The 16,356-nt window shown below is 38.4% G+C and overlaps 1 protein-coding gene and 1 long non-coding RNA gene across 4 annotated transcripts in view; one reads left to right on the forward strand and one right to left on the reverse strand.

Moving 5' to 3' along the window:
• The window catches only part of LOC100864647 (uncharacterized), a 64,655-nt gene that overhangs the window by 1,953 nt on the left and 46,346 nt on the right, over positions 1-16,356 (forward strand). The window lies entirely within an intron of this gene.
• Positions 3,103-5,047, reverse strand: LOC147658412 (uncharacterized). The gene is made up of 2 exons (XR_015295231.1): positions 4,698-5,047; positions 3,103-4,041 (listed from the first exon to the last, which is right to left on the reverse strand). It is a non-coding gene; the product is annotated as an uncharacterized LOC147658412 (long non-coding RNA).

The raw sequence follows: 16,356 nt of genomic DNA on the forward strand, positions 1-16,356 counted from the left end.
TTCAAAATCATCTTATCACCCGATACGCGTTATAATTTAATCGTGACCGGTAAAGAGTTCCGTTCCCCTTTTGCTCCACTTTAATTGCCCCCTTTCCGTATCGACATTCCTCTCCAACGATTATTCGAATCACCTTCGACCGCGAATTCCACGATCAAGAAGAAGCGAGCACGCGATTAACTCGAGCTCTACGCATCTGAAATTCTCCGCGTGTGTCATTTCCTTTTCCTCTGCCGCTACTAACGAGCCCCGCTAGGAACGCCTCGAACGCGCGAGAGAGATAACGCTTTCGTTTCGATTTCCAAGTGTCCGACTCCAGCAAGAGTCGGGGATACTCTCCCGATTATCGCGATCCTCGAAGAAGTGGCGGGCCCCGCTCCTTTGTGTATTCGAGATACAATCGGCTTGCGTGTGTCAGAATCGATGCAATTAACGGGACAAAGGGAGCACCGTTCTCGAGTCAGCTGCGTTATCGCTCGAAACACACCGTTTTTCCTTCGCCCGCCTTCTCCTCGATATACAGGGTGTCTCACCACAAATTGATTCTGTGATGCAAATTTGAAGAAGATGGAATATGGAATGGTTCGTTCCCGAATGTATACCTTTTTTTCTTTCGTGTTTGCCTTATCGGTGTACAGGGTGTCTTACTAAAAAGTGATTCTGTGATGCAAATTTGAAGAAGATGGAATAGAATGGTTTGTTCCCTTAGATTATCCCGATCGAAACGTGTACCTTTTTTCTTTCGTGTTCGCCTTATTGGTATACAGGGTGTCTTGCTAGAAAGGGATTCTGCATGCAAATAGAGAAGGTGAAAGTTTTTGGAATTTATCGATCGAAACACACCTTTTTTTTTCTTCGAGTGTATCTTATTGATATACAAGGTGTCTTATTACAAAGTGATTCTACATACAAATGTGGTAAGAAGATAGAATAGAAGTTACTCTCTTGAAATTATCGGTCGAAATACTTTTTTTCCTTCGTATATCTTATTGATATACAAAGTGTCTTATTAGAAAGTGATTCTGTATGTGCAAATGTGATAAGTGATTCTGAATTTATTCATTTGTGATTAAATCGTTAAATCAGATCATTTTGAGACACCCTGTGTATATTATTGGTATATAATATATAAGCGCATTAACTACTGATTTTAAAGAAGAGGAGGCGAGGGCGTGCCTTAGAAGCGACGAAACTCGTGATCATTGGTGACTGCTCGGCATAGAGTTATTTTTAGCTCTGGAACGGCGTCATGACGTCGCATTCATGTCCAACCCATCGATTCTTACTAATGATTCGAGTTAATCTTTCGTGTGTAATTGAACAAATATCGAGTATCGAACGATCATCGATCATTTCTTCGTAATACTACTTCTTCCAAATTAAATTTTGACGATCGATCCTTGATCTCCAATACGATGATTGTCCGAATATTATATTTATTACATTCCTTCTTTGCAACACTTTTACAACAATTACATAAGATCGAAATATACATCTCTTTTTCACATCCTGCTTCAAGTTGATCCATCGAATTTATATTCGAACATTTTATTCAATTATAAAAACCGATTGTTGATCGATTATTAATTCATGTATCGATCGTTCCTTCACAACATCACAATTTCAATTAGGGAAAAAAAAAAAAAAAAATCAAAACGCTCGTCCTCTAACGATAAATCCTTGATCTCAAGCAACGCTGACGTCTATTATAATTCCTCGTGATATTTCTCCGGACGATAAACACAAAACCTTCCCTCCTCTGACGCAAATACTCGTTAATCGACTCGTTAAATCCTCCAATTGATCAATTTCCAAGAAACTCTTAACCGAATCGAGCGCACGGATCGACGAGTGCACGCGAAGATCGTTCGCCGAGCGAATTAGCATCGCGCGAAAGGAAAGTCACTTTTAATTTTCCCGCCACGTTCGCCGCGTGGAAACTCGATTTGCCGTGGTCTTTGTCGTAGAACGCAACGTGATAGGCAACCAATCGAGTGTGAGCAAGTTCGACGCGGGCAGTGAACAGGCGCGCGATTCAAAGAAGAGGAGAGAGAGAGAGAGAGAGAAAAAGACTTGAAACGTGAAAGTACGCTTGCGAAATCGCGAAGAGGATATATATATATATATACGTATACATATACTATATGTAATCTAATTCTAACGGTAACGTGGATACCGTTTCTGTGGCCCGTTGCCAAAACAAACCGAACGCGCGTTAATTGCCGCTAATTATTCGATGAGTTCGTTAACGGCGATCCGTTTTCGCGATATGGGCCGTCCGTGGTGGCCCATCCACGTGGCGGAATTTCGCGGCAGAAATTCCGTCTGAATTAAAAAAACCGAGAAATACGTTTGCTCGTTTTCACGCGATCGGGTCGGGTATTTGAATTTCGGTTGCCACGCTCACCTCTGTGAACGTTTATCGTATCCGAGCGTGAATGGGGTGGAGGAAGTGTATTTTCCCTGTATTTTTCGGATTTTGTCGAGTATTGTTCTCTTTTTAATTCACGGGTATCACGGGAGAGTGTCGAAGAGTGTTTAGCGATGGAGGAATATTTTATTTTTTCGAGGGGAAATTATGTTTGGATAGATAATAAAATTGATAGCGAGGAATTTGAGCAGATAACGCGGGCAGATTGATAACAAAACGAGCGGGATTGCAAGTTTTTTGTTTGCCGTTTTATGACAAAAGCAACGATGGAAGGAAGGAGGAATTTAAATTGGTATTAATACGTTGTATCTATTATATTCTTCTTTTTTTTCTTTTTTTTTTATTTTTGACCTATCTTTGTATTTTGTTTGTAACGAAAATATTGTAACGGTATATTTGAAGAATATAAAGATACAAAAATGGGTTTTAATTAAACGATATTATTTGCGCGATGACCTAATGGAATGACTATCTCCTGCATGCTATCTGAATTTTCAATGCGCGTTTCCGTACGATTTACATAGAATGAATGCACAACTTTAAAATAGTAATAAAATTTTAATTTTTACCACGTGGAAAGGAAGAAAACGAAAACAATGAATAGAATTCTGCGACCTGCAAAAATAAACATAACAAAAATTAAACAAACAATTTAATTAATATATACTATATATATATATAAACGTTTATATATTCTTCCGAATATTCAGCATAAAAATATATAAAGAGAAGAGATTAGATCATACAACAAATAAAACGATAAATCGTTTATCTTCTTCTCTGAGAGAATCCGGTAAAGTGAAATCCATGAGTAGAATAATGATCAAAACTCGTCATTTTGAAAATTTGGCATCAGTTCCATGACCATACATCTCTTTCCATAGAAATGTAACAAGCACCGAGTACAAAATTTATTCATGGACATTGCACAACTCTGAAATAACAATAAAACGAAAGCAACTCTTCAAAATAATCCACAATCACGAGCGGCATCTCTGCGATAGCAGTGAACCAAAAAAAAAAAAAAAAGGACTTCCCGATCCTGGTCACGCTTTGTGACAGAAAAATCTTCAATTGTCTCGCTTGATCAGTTGCAGCTCGCAGGCGCATGGAAAAATGGCGGCGCTCGAGCACCACCTAGCGGCCCATGATAACGTAATTCGCGCGTGACCAATTGCCAGGGCTCAATTGGAACGCAACAGACACGGTTTCAATCTGGGTTTTACACGCGGCTCGATGACTCTCTCTATAAACGCGCGTTGTCTGTCTTCTTACACGGGCACGAACGCGTGAAAAAGGCCGTGGCTGTTATTTCCTTCGCCTCGCTCGTTTTTTGTTCCAGTTTCTAACTCGATGTCCCTGTTTGCACCGTCAATTAGGATTCCGCTTTATAACGAGAGCATTCGTAATCGATCGTATCATCAATCGGCCACGTGCGAAGTCTCTCGTTTTCGATGACGATTCTTCACGCCGATAAACGTCATTAGCTTTTGCGATTTTTCATCGAACTTATTGTTTCATATACATATATATATTTTTTTCTTTCTTTCAAGTTGTTAGTTAGAGGAAAGTAAGCGCCATGACTCTGTTTAGGAGAGAGTATTGGATCTCTGAAAATAAAATTTAGATTTATTAGATATGAAATAAGGTGTAGGATTAACGAAAAATTTAATTTTATATTCGAGTATTTATTTCCTTATATAAACTCTTAATTGATATGATATATGGCTGGAATACGCAAATGCGTTTTCTTTCCATAAGTTATATATTTTTTTGAATTAAAGCGTCCTATTTTTTAGTTGAATTGAACAAAGTTGTACAACTAGTTTGTACATTTTTTTTCGTCGAGAGAAAAAACATGAAAATTCAGGTCATCTTCGATCCATGCTACGTTACATTACACAAATCGATTGGTAATATCGAGGCTTAATATTTAAACAAAATTGAAAGAAATTTAAAATTAACAATCTTCGATAAATTATTCATAAATATGTCAGAGAAGAACATTTGAAAAAAAAAGTATATATATATATATATTCATATATAATTTATTTCCTAGAAAATGTTCACACATTTTTGACGCGTACACTTTCCACAAGACATCACATCCACAATATGAAATCCGTCAAATTGGAATGGAATTTTATCGTCGGAAATATTACTCATTTGTCGAAACGGTTAAAACGCGAGGAACGATCGGTGAATGAGAGAGATTCCTCGTTCGAGGAAGCGATTAGCTGGCTGACACAGTTTAGAAAGACATTACCCAAGGAATTTTACGATCCGTGGACGATGGACTGGAAATAATTCCGCGTATTTTTTCTTTCTTCTTTTTTTCCTTTCTTTCTTTTCCTCCACCTCTCCTCTCTCGACGATCTTCGAGCGTCGAGGAACGTGGACGACGTCCACACGAAAGCAGGATGTGAAATCTCTTGTTACGTAGTGGCCGCACCACGTAAAGAATCTTGGATTTCTGTGCACGAAATCCGATGCCTCGACCAACCAGATCTCCTTTGTACCGCGGCGTATATGTACGCCGATGCAGGTGATTAATAAGATTCACCTTGAGCGGCAACACGTCTGGAAAATTGACGTGCGAAGCCTCGTGATTTCATATACAGGATGTTACACTGTCGAGGTATCGATTCTTAAGAGCTTGAAACAAAAGATTGATCAACTCATATAAATCGTTTATAACTTAATTTCTTTGTTTCTAAGATCCAAAAGCGTTTCGCGAATAATATTATATAACACCTCGTGGATGATTTTCTCTCTTGGAATAAATAATGCGTAATAGTTGGTTGAAAGTAAAAAAAAAAAAAAAAAAGGAAAAGGAATTACGTTTGCGATGTGCAAATTGTGAACTCGGCGTAATACGATCAAGAGAATTGTAACATGCACATCGTGTTGCGGAGTGAGCATAACGTTATCGAATAATTAGTGAACAATGTTTGAACTGCGCGTAATCGATAGTGGAACGAACATGGACCCGGTTGGTAACCGGCATTTCGCTATAAACTTGATATAATACGTGCATTATTGGTAGTAAACTAACAACGTTTGCACAGTCGTAAATGGGGCCATGAGAGGGGCAAAGTCGATGACAGTGCCCTCTTGCGTAATTATCGAGTAATATTATTAACGAAATTTTACGAGCCACGAGAGTTACGAGTTTAGGCTGGCGTTGAGAAATTCTTTCGTGAACTAAAGTTCGTGAACTTGGTAATGAAATGGACGAAGGGACAAAAGAAAGAAATTTTATAAATTATAATTTGATATTATTATATTTCACGTGAAAATTGTGAAACAGGATGAATATAATAATAATATATTTTACTTGTAACTTGTTAATAACGTTATTAATAAATTTTGCATCTTGAAACTTGAAATAATCCAATTACTTTTTTACTTTTTTTCTTCACTCGTCACCAGAGCAGAAAAACTGTAATGATTTATTCGCGTGCAATATCAAATCACTTGAAATTATTCATACTAATGAATACTAATAATGAATCTGTTTCTATTTAATTAGAATTTATATATATATATATTCTTTTTTGAATAAAAATTGTCACGATATATTAATCGACACAGAATTAACTGAATTATCGTAAAAAAGTAATTCGCCGTGAACGAAGCTTAAAAAGTCGCTTAAAAAAAGGGCAACACCCAATCTTTATACCAAAGTAGTGCCTAGCCGTACCACCCAGCCGGTGGTCATTCCCTTTTTTTCTTTTCATTTTCAAATGACCGTGGAAACGGAGAAGGGACAAGCAAGGTTTTGTTCCTGGCATTATAAAGTTTCTTTGTAAGTGAAGTAATAAAAATGAAAGGACACGATCCGCGAACTCGAACGATAACGCGGAGTCACGATCCAGGCCGAGAAGGCATGCCCCGTAAAAGGAAACGAACGTAACGTACGTACGAGTTAAAGTGTATTATTTACGTAGTTATTCACCGTTCGGAGAGCAACGATCCGGCAAACGTTTTATGCATAGTTAATGCAGCCAGGGACGGTGACTTTCTCCCTCTCCTTTATTCAATTATCAAAGGTTATAAGTCTCCTCCGATATCCGTGGCGGCAAAACTTGATTAAATCATCCCGGGGATGAATGCCATTACTTTTTCAACTTTCCCCTTCGTTTTTATACGGGCTGTTTAAAGTAGAGCGCCCGAGAATAGGAAATATAATCTACTTTGTGGTCAATTGACCAGCTGGAATCGTAATAGGTTGAAGCGATTTCGTGGTTTTTCTTGCTTCTCTTCGAAAGTGTTGAGGATAATGCACTCGATAAAATTAATTATTAATTTTCAAATGTTGTTCCGAATAGGAACGAAATCTATAACACGTACTATAACACGTGTGTGAATAGAGAATAAAACGGAGGAAGGAATTTTGTAGCCGCAAACTGTGTATTAAGAATTTATGTATTACATTTTCAATAAATTTGCATGGTCTGATTCTCAACAGAATTTCAGCGTTCCATTCTACGCGTTCGTACACCGTCATTCGTATTAAAATGATTCGAGATAATATCCTCCTTCACTCGAGAGAGCGTATGAAAATTGTACGATAAGTAGTATATTGGGAATGTTCTTTTGTCCTCGAGGATCTTGTATAACATTTATTACGTTATATACGTGTGTTTAAAATAGTGTAATATGCAATCGAGTTAACAGTTACATCGACGATAATATTACGTTTTTCTATTTCATCCAGTGATTTTTTTCAGAAGAAAAGTTACTAGATAGTAAGTAATTTAATTTATTACAACCGATCCACGCGAGTAAAATGAAAATACGTTGCACAAACGTTGTAAAGTATTATATTATATCATGTTTGAAAGAAAGGTTTTTTTCAAACAAAATTCCGTATTTTATCATTCCGTATTTTCTCATCTATCACATTTAAAATTATCTAATCGTACGAAAGGAAAAATATCTCGATTGGCTTCTCGGCAAGTTTGCACTGATTAATATCGAAAATACCGTGCATATTCGATGCTATTTAATCCTCGTAGAGTAAATCTGCTCGTTCAAAGAGAGGGAAAAATCGTATATCCTCGGCAAAGATTTTTTTTCTGATCAACTCGATATGAATATTACACAAGCCCGCGAAACACACGGCAAACATTTTCAAATATTACATTTCGCGACCAAAAGAGCCTCTATCCCCGAGATTCGATCGAATGGATAAATCAAATTGATTATCATCATATATCAACTGCCGATTCGTCGAGATCGATTTTTAAAAATTATCGTACGTAAGAAAGTAAGTAAGAAAACGCTTTAAACCTTGCTTAGTTTCCACAGAAGATGTAAACTAATTTCAACGATCCTTTTATGTAAATGAATACCTACGTGAAGACATCAAAGACACGTTCACTTTTTCAAGCGGAATTACACGTTGTATGCTCTAATAATAAGAGCACTTCAAGACGAGTACGGTGACTTCTATTAATAAACAAAAAAAAAAATCATTCGAGATCGTTTGTCGTCAACTCAAGATGCAAAAAAAAAAAAAAAAAAAAACCAGGCAAAAAGTAAAGATGACCTTAATATCTGTACTTTCTATATATATAAAAAGATTAACATCAAATTATATCCTCGTCAAAATCAAAACTCCGATCCGATGCAATTTTTCTTCCAGAACGCAGAACGCGTTTTTATTCGAGTTATCTCGTTTTCGACTCGTATTCTCACAATGAATACACGAAACGAATAGCAACGAGAAATATTTTCGACGAGGATGGCATCATTATTATCGCAATGCAAAAAAAAAAAAAAAAAAAAAAAGAAAAAAAAAAGAAATACGCGTGCAATTTTCATTTGCTGGAAATTCGTTTGTCCGAAACGGAGGGTTTCCTGTTCCAGTTCCACGCCGTTTTCCGCGATCCTTCGCGGAATGCTCATTGTAATTGCAGCGGCGGCCGTCTAATTAAATTAAGACGCGCGTTTCCGCGCGCGATTCGTTATGCAGTCTCAATACAATACCCTGCTAGTCTGATCGGTCGTAGAAAAAGCTGGTACTTTCCATCCAGACTTCCGGCTTGCGCCTCGGTCGTACTCGAGGGCGTTTCCTGTTCGGTGAACGGCAGCTGAATTTTCCGCTGTTAGTTTACCGATTAATCGAATCGTGCCTCGACGTGGGGAATTTCCATGGAAATTTTCGAGATGCAGGCTCTCGTTCCCTATGCACGAGGCGTGATGCACCGTGGTGAAAGAACCGAGAACGTTCTCACACCTAGCGTTTCTCCCTTCTCCCTCCTTGTAGTCAATTGTAAAAACGATTGTAACGATTATTATCAATAAACTGGCGTAGAATCGTGCGCAAATTATATATTGTTTGATCGATACGTTTTTACGCAGTTCGTGTCCGTCACTAGTTTTAGGGACAAAGGTGTGTGGGTTGAACAATTTCGAAATATTTCATATGGCAATCAATTGTACAACTTGATATTATCGCTCGGTTTATGTTTTATTGCGTGCAAAGTGAAACGTCGATTACCCGAATTAATCGCGGAGAAATTCGTCCAATTTAATACAACGTAATGTTGCATGCTGTACGAATCGAGCTCAAACAATCGATCGAACATGTTCCATCGATTTCTTTACTTTTTTTTTTTTATTTTTGCTCGTCACGAACGAGTATATAAGTGTATGAAATTGTTTGAAAATCGTTAGGAAAATAAGCGTCACGCCCATCAGCGAGCGAATCGTTCACAGAAGTCGTTGTTGTATCGGCAAAAAAGAGAAAGAACGAAATGTTCTCTGTATTACGCAGTTGTGCGTATTCTCGAGCGATTTCCTACGTGAAAGTCGGATGGAAAGTAACAAATTGAATGACGACCAAGTTCGGTGAATTTCGTTCCTTAATGTAGCAATCAAAGCCTCGACGATGAAAGCCTCAACAATGACGGCGTTAACGCGCATCAAGATAATACGCGCGCGCGTGCTCGCCTCGTGTTTAAAGCTGTTTGCTCGGATATCTCGCCGATTCATCTGGCTACCGACAGGAAGAGGAGTTTCTAAATCGAGATTTCCACGATGCTTTTCCGCGATTCGTGTCTTTGTTGCCTGAGAGATTATAATTCATAATCGGCGGAAACGACTTGTATACGAGACAAGAGTTTCGATATCTTTATTAATTAGAAATTGCCTGATTATCATTGCAAATGGAATCGTTGATTGACAGGCGAACCGTTTATATTTTTCCTTTCGATTGGTAGTTGAAAGTTTCGAGAAAGGATTTGAAAATAATTTTCTAAGCGCACAGATCGAGTTCTTTTTTCTTTTTTTTTTTTCCAATCAAAGATTCATTTCTTATTAAATCATACCGGAGAATAATCTGATAAATGTTCCAACAGAGAAGAAGAGATCGTTAAAATTTTTATAATTATATTGATAAATGAAATTTCACTTTCAACTAACGGCTACCATTTTATATGTACATTTTTGATGTCTTCATTCTAACTTATCTAAAAAAAAAAAAAAAAAAAAAAAAAAAAAGTAAAAAAGTGAAATTTTAGAAGAAAGCAAAAAGATTGAAAGATTTGAAAAAAATTTCAAATTTTCATAAAAATTCATAACATACGAATATACACGTGAAAAAAAGAAAAAGTGAAAACGAGACTTCAGCTATCCACGCGCAATATATCTTAAATAGACTATCGTCCTCCCCTCGAGAACAACCATCTTATTATTTTTACAATTACCAATTCTCTCAGTTTGTTTAATTTCGAGAGCGATCCTCTCGGATAAAAGAGAACGCATCAGAGAAAGTCGCAAGCCTTCGATCCCCGACCAAAGTTGGATCACGTTACGAGTACATCACCTACTATTCGTACGAAACCGCGAGATTACTCGTCGAGATGCTTGTTTTGCGACGTCACCTACTTAACAGTACAACAGATAACGTCGGAAATGGTAATTCCAGCGCACAATATCCCTAGGCTAAATCGATCGAATCGTGTTCCACGGTTAGAGAGAAAGAGAAAAAAGAAAAGAAAAAAATTCCTTCATCTTGTTGAATTCCAGCTTGTCACCGTGGCTATTACAGATTTACGCGATATTTCACCTCGGCAGAAAATATACTGCCTACCACCACCACTCGTGACCAGATGCAAATGCTTTTTCCCTTCGTGCGATTCGAAATGGCGGAATCCAGCGGTGTTCGTGGATCGAAATTTAAATAATCCCGATACCGTGGTGGTGGATGTGTACCGTGACGGAATCAAGGCCGTTTGCCTTGCTACTTTCTCGAACGATAAATACGTGGAGCAGCGAGAGGGAGAGAGGGAGAGAGAGATTTACGATGGCAGATAAGAACAATCGGTCGAAGAAGCTCGCTCGAAAGCGGAAGATCCCGTGTCACTCGAGCAGAGAAACGCGATTTACTCGGTATTCACTCGTAAACAAAACGATCGGACCGTTTCGCCTCCTTCTAAACAGGGACACACGAGCAACTCGCATCTCTCTAATCCCTCTCGAACCCTTCACTCGAATATTATTTAATCTTAATAGGATGTAACAATTAAGAAGTGAAAATGGTCGAGGAAGCGAGACATTTCAACGGCATTCGCGGATCGAATAATCGTTCGATGTCGCGGGGATACGACGAGCTTTTCTTCTTTTCTGTCCAGTTGTACCGACCGCTAGTGATAGGATCATCAGTCCTAAATGGAAAAGATTTTATTAGAAAATGTTATTTTTATGATAAGTATATATTGAATTCTTGCGACGAATATTACGAATATTACACGTAGTAGGAATTTTTAAAGATATTTTTGAAGAATCGCATTTTTTCCAGGATACTTACTTACAAGGGGATCATCTACGTTAATGTTCGAATCTACTCGCGATATGTTCGATCCCATCGCTACTCGCGAGTAGAATTTTCAACGAAGTTTTCGATGATACAGACCGAAACCCGAACCGTTTTGATATCTTTTTATCATTCCATGGCAATATTTTTTTGTATTCTTCCTCCCCATCCTTTTTTTTCTTTTTTCCCCTATTGTCCTCGTTTATTCGCCCTCCCTCAACAGAGAGAGAGTGCCATGTTGAAATTCATCGTCGAAATTCGGTCGTTACGCCGCGACAAAACCGCGGATCACGAGTTTTTTTGAGTTTCATTCCGACGAATGGCCACGACCTCGTGTGAAAATAATAATGCTCGCTCTTAATTACTTTTTACCGTGAGCTTTAAGCTCACGCGAAGGAGGAGGAGGGACAGTTCGAGATTCGGAGAAGAAAATCCCACTCTCTCTCCTCCCTCCCCTCCCTTGGTCACCCCTTTTAACTCGAGAATCGTGAAAAAGTTTCCACCCCCCCTCACTTTATTTCTCGCGTGGCCCGTGTCTCGGTCGGAAATAAAATTTCGCGCTAACGACGCGAGATCGATCGAAAAAAGTGGGATGAATTTCGTGAGGAATTTCGTAATAAAGTCGTCTTTCGTTCTTCCTTCCTCTTTTTATCCCGTCAACGTGTTCATCAAGCTGTTATCGACCTATCATTATTATTATTATTATTATTGTTATTACTATCCTCGACACACTTCGAAACCGAAACTCCTTCGAACGTCTGAAAGTACGAACGACATTTAGAACGGGAGAGGCCCTGTTAAAATTTTTCTCGCTCCCTTCTCCCGTCGCTATTTTCTCAACCTTCTTATTGGAAAAACTGCGTCCTCACCCCCCTCCACCCCTGTTTCTGTTGCTATTCCTAGAAACTGAGTACACTCGGTCGAACGATCGTCAAATTCGAAAGGGTTGTGTGCGCGCGTGGAAAAGTAGGTCGATAAAACGGAGGGGGGGGGAAGGAGGGGGAGTTATTGTTAAAAAAAAAAGGGGAGGAAATCAAGACCTAGAAACGACTTCAATGTAATCGTGGTATTTAGGGTAAACGGGGGGCAGTTAGCCTAGGGACAATTGATCGATTGATTTTACTTTTTAAAAATTGAAAAGTAAGGAGAAAAAAAAAAAGAAAAGAAAAGAAAATATGCGAAAATTTATTGGTTACCGAGATGATTGGTTTTGTTAAATTTGTTGATTTTTTTTTTTTTTAAATTTTCTTTGTAGAAAGTGTTAAAGAGATGATGATTAGAGATTAATAAAAATAGAATTTCATTTACATACGCGCCATACGTGTGTAAAAAGTTACGAATGCTAAAAAAATTATTAACTTTCTACGTTACGAAACGCGATATAAAATTGTAAGATTAAGATAAGCGAAAAATAGATAAAAATAAAAATGGAGAAAATTAGAAAAAAAAAAAGAAGAAAATATGTTTTTCAACTTGTTAAAATGCAATTAACAATTCTCCGCTTTCTAGGATGCCAGACTTTTATAACAAATCTATCAAATTCAGTTCCCCTGGCTGAAAAACCGTTCTAATTCTTCACAATTACTGTAATTAACATTGTTGCAAAAAATTTAGTTATACAAAAATTCTCGATTCCAAAATATTAAACAATTGGATCTTTGTCAACACTTTTTCACAAAGATTATTAATCGTCGATCGAAGACCATAATTCTTAAAACCTGCCTAAACAGCAACACAAGCCTCGACAAAAAGCTTACTTTCAAATCATACGTTCGAAAATTTTCGTTTATTATCACGCGTGATAATTCACGATTCGATTGGCGTACGTAAAACAAGAAATAAAAATCGATAAAAGTGGGTATCGGTCGCAAGTGAACCGGATCAGCATCCCTTCCTGCGAATCAGGTGTGTATCGGCGCGATCGAAACGCGGAAAACACCGGTTATCGGTCGTTCACGAAGCCCGGGCCTCTTCGAAGACGAGACGGGATGCCGCCTCGTCTCGCGGCCGGCGATCTTTCTTTTAGAGCCGGTCGTAAAGTTTTACGACGCCTCTCTCCCCTTTCACCCTCCCTCCCCCCTCCCCCCCTCGTCGCCGGCGCCGCCTTTGGTACCGTGTGCATCAGCCACTCTTGAAATAGCCGATCGTGGAAAACGAACGCGCCAGACGGGACGCTGGTTTCCTTTCCCCGCGGGCCGTCCTTCCTTCCTTCCGACCGGATGTCGTGTCGTACACTGCCCATTCATTCGTATTGTACGAATGAACCGTTCCTTCCCCCTTTATGCACGACGACTCGTCACGCATACAGATGCACGCGAGTGGCAATCGTGATCGTTCGTACGTGTGCGCGACGAACTGACCTTCCCCCGTTGCGAACACTGCGTGCATTCTTTTCTTCGACCACCGCCTCCTCGAGAAGAGTATGATCATCGACTTGTCGGTCGAAACTCGAACGACGAGATTCGAAGTAAACGCTTCTCGTATCGATATTCTACGTTGGATTAGATTATTGGATGTTCATTTAAGAAAGATGATGATATTACGAAGATGTAAAATATCGAGACGAAAGTGAAACAATTCTTAAAAAAAAAAAAGAAAAGGGTCACAGGTTGGATATCATTTGAGCAAAAGATTCTTGAAAAGAAAGAATTCGAATCTCGAGGCTTTAAAACTGCATATATGTTTCTTATACGAAATTTATCCGTTCATGAATCTACTCCTCGATACTAAGAAAAAAAAAAAACACTATTTCCAAGCCAAGCACAAATTGCAATATTAAAAATTCCAATTCCTGTAAAAACATCGAATGCCTTGGACAAAGTAAATAGCAGCTCGAGAGAAAATGGCAAATAGTGGACGTCCTTCGCGTGCGGTGAAACCGTTTCATTTTTCCTTCTCCATTTCGATCCTGTCGCGCTTACGTACGTATCCAGTAACGGTATTCCGGTTTCCTAGGCGCAATTAGGCGAAACGGAGCATAAACAGTCGATCAAGTAACCCGTGCGAGGCTATTACCAAGCTGGAATAATACCTGGAATAATCATCGACCTCTTTCCCCGCCTTCTCTACTCGATTTACTTTTGGTGCTTATCTACCGAGTGGAAAGGATGCCATAAGCTTTCACAGATTAATCGCGAGCGCCACGTAACTGGCGCCACCTCGAAACAACATTGAAATCGCGGCCTCTTTCCAGGCCGCCGCCATATTCGCTCATCGCGGTATGAATGTCGAAATCTTGGATCGTCTTCGCGATCGCGTCTTAGCCAACGAAGCGTGGAGCATCCGATCTTTCGTAATCCAACGCGTTTGTTATTGTCCCTCGGCGTGCACGGAGTATGATTTACAGCGGGGCAACAACGAGATAGCGTGCAACGTTTAATTCCGTGCCTCGTCGCAGTTTCGCGCAGCTAATTTGTAGGGATGGATTAAAAGCATGGTTTCCTCCTACCTATTAGACGTTTGAAACTTGATTTAAATCTGGGGAACGGCTCGTGGATCTCGTGAACGTAGGGAGTGGAAATGTTGGGGGATACGCCATATGGCGCGGTTGGAAAATTATCTTGGATGCAGGTTTTCTTAAGGTTTTTTTTTTCTGATAGTGTGTGCGTGTTTATTGGACGCAGAGATACGTGTAAGTGTATGAGTTCAAAGCGAAGGCAATTTGCTTTTTGCTGAAAGCCAAAGTTGGAAACGTCTATTGGTTTTAGATAATGACTGAATTATGTCAATATTTGGAAGATTTTAGATATTATATCTAAAGCAATGATAGTCGTAAGAGATATCTTGGATTATATATTAGAAGTTAGATTTATCGAAATAACAGACTTAGTTTGCTAGATATATATATATATATATATATATTTGAAAAACTTTGGAATTATGGAAGAATTTGGAAAACGATGGAAGAAGAGATGAGAAAACGAAGAAAGATATCAAAAAGGATATCGAATGATTAAAATATAAATATTTGATGAAAATTTGATAAAAAATTTTACACGAATTTGAAATAACATTTCTGAAGGAACAAGTTGATCGCAAAAAAAAGAAAATTCAAGATTATGTATATAAGTTGAACAAAGATTTTAGATTATTAGCTTACAACCACTAGTAAAAAAACTACCGTTTGAAAAAAAAAAAACTACTCTATGACGGCATTTCCTGAGTCTATATTATTAGAGACTACTCGAAAGTCTGCTCGACTATCGAGTATCATTCGTCACGGATTTTACGTAAGAACCGAGATAAATCAGCATTTCCCTGTATCGTCTGTTTCGTCGATACGACGACCACAGTTTATTGAACGATGGGATTCGATAGGAAGAATCGCGTTACTCATCGTATGATCCAATATGACGATGATTTAGAACGAGTTCGACTTTTATTTCCTTCGGAATTTAATAGTTGAGGGAGCATCGAGGGCGTAACATGTCGGTGCGCCGAGAAAATTATTTTCACCCAGTGTAATTGAAGGCTGGCTCGCTCTATTGTTAAATATTGCAACAAGGATCAATCGGTGGGGTATGCGTTTTGCAAGAACGCGTGTATATCCACACGCTCGATATAAAATTGGATCGTTTCGCGTTTGTCCCGTTAATGAAACAATGATTAGTAATTAATCAAAATATTACATCTATTATACAAATTCCGTAATCCTCTCGTGTTGTTTCAAAATATTATGGAATTCGTGCCGATGAAATGAATATCGGCTACTCGTGACGATTTACGGGATGAAGATATGTTATAATTATATATATTGCAATTGGAAAAATACATTCCAATACCTTTAAGTATATTTTAAATATAAGAGGAGTTAAATTATTATCCAGAAATACGTACGTCTCATTTTCAATTCTCAAATATAATTAATATTCTGTTATTCTCTTTTCCAAATGCACTTCTCATTCAAAACTATTCCAAATTTCAAATTTTTCCAACCTCAACTTCTTCAATTTCTTCTTCGTAATCACGGACACGAAATTTTCTTTGAAAAGAAAAAAAAAAAAAAAAAAAGGAATGAAACAAGTATCATCCCCCAATTTCAAATTCTCCCAACATCCCCATCTCCTCAATCCCCCTCGACTTTCAATTTTTCTACAATCAC

Source organism: Apis florea, unplaced genomic scaffold (assembly GCF_048593485.1).
Source record: "Apis florea isolate Af1SG1 unplaced genomic scaffold, ASM4859348v1 contig_2272_pilon, whole genome shotgun sequence".
Taxonomy (NCBI): domain Eukaryota; kingdom Metazoa; phylum Arthropoda; class Insecta; order Hymenoptera; family Apidae; genus Apis; species Apis florea.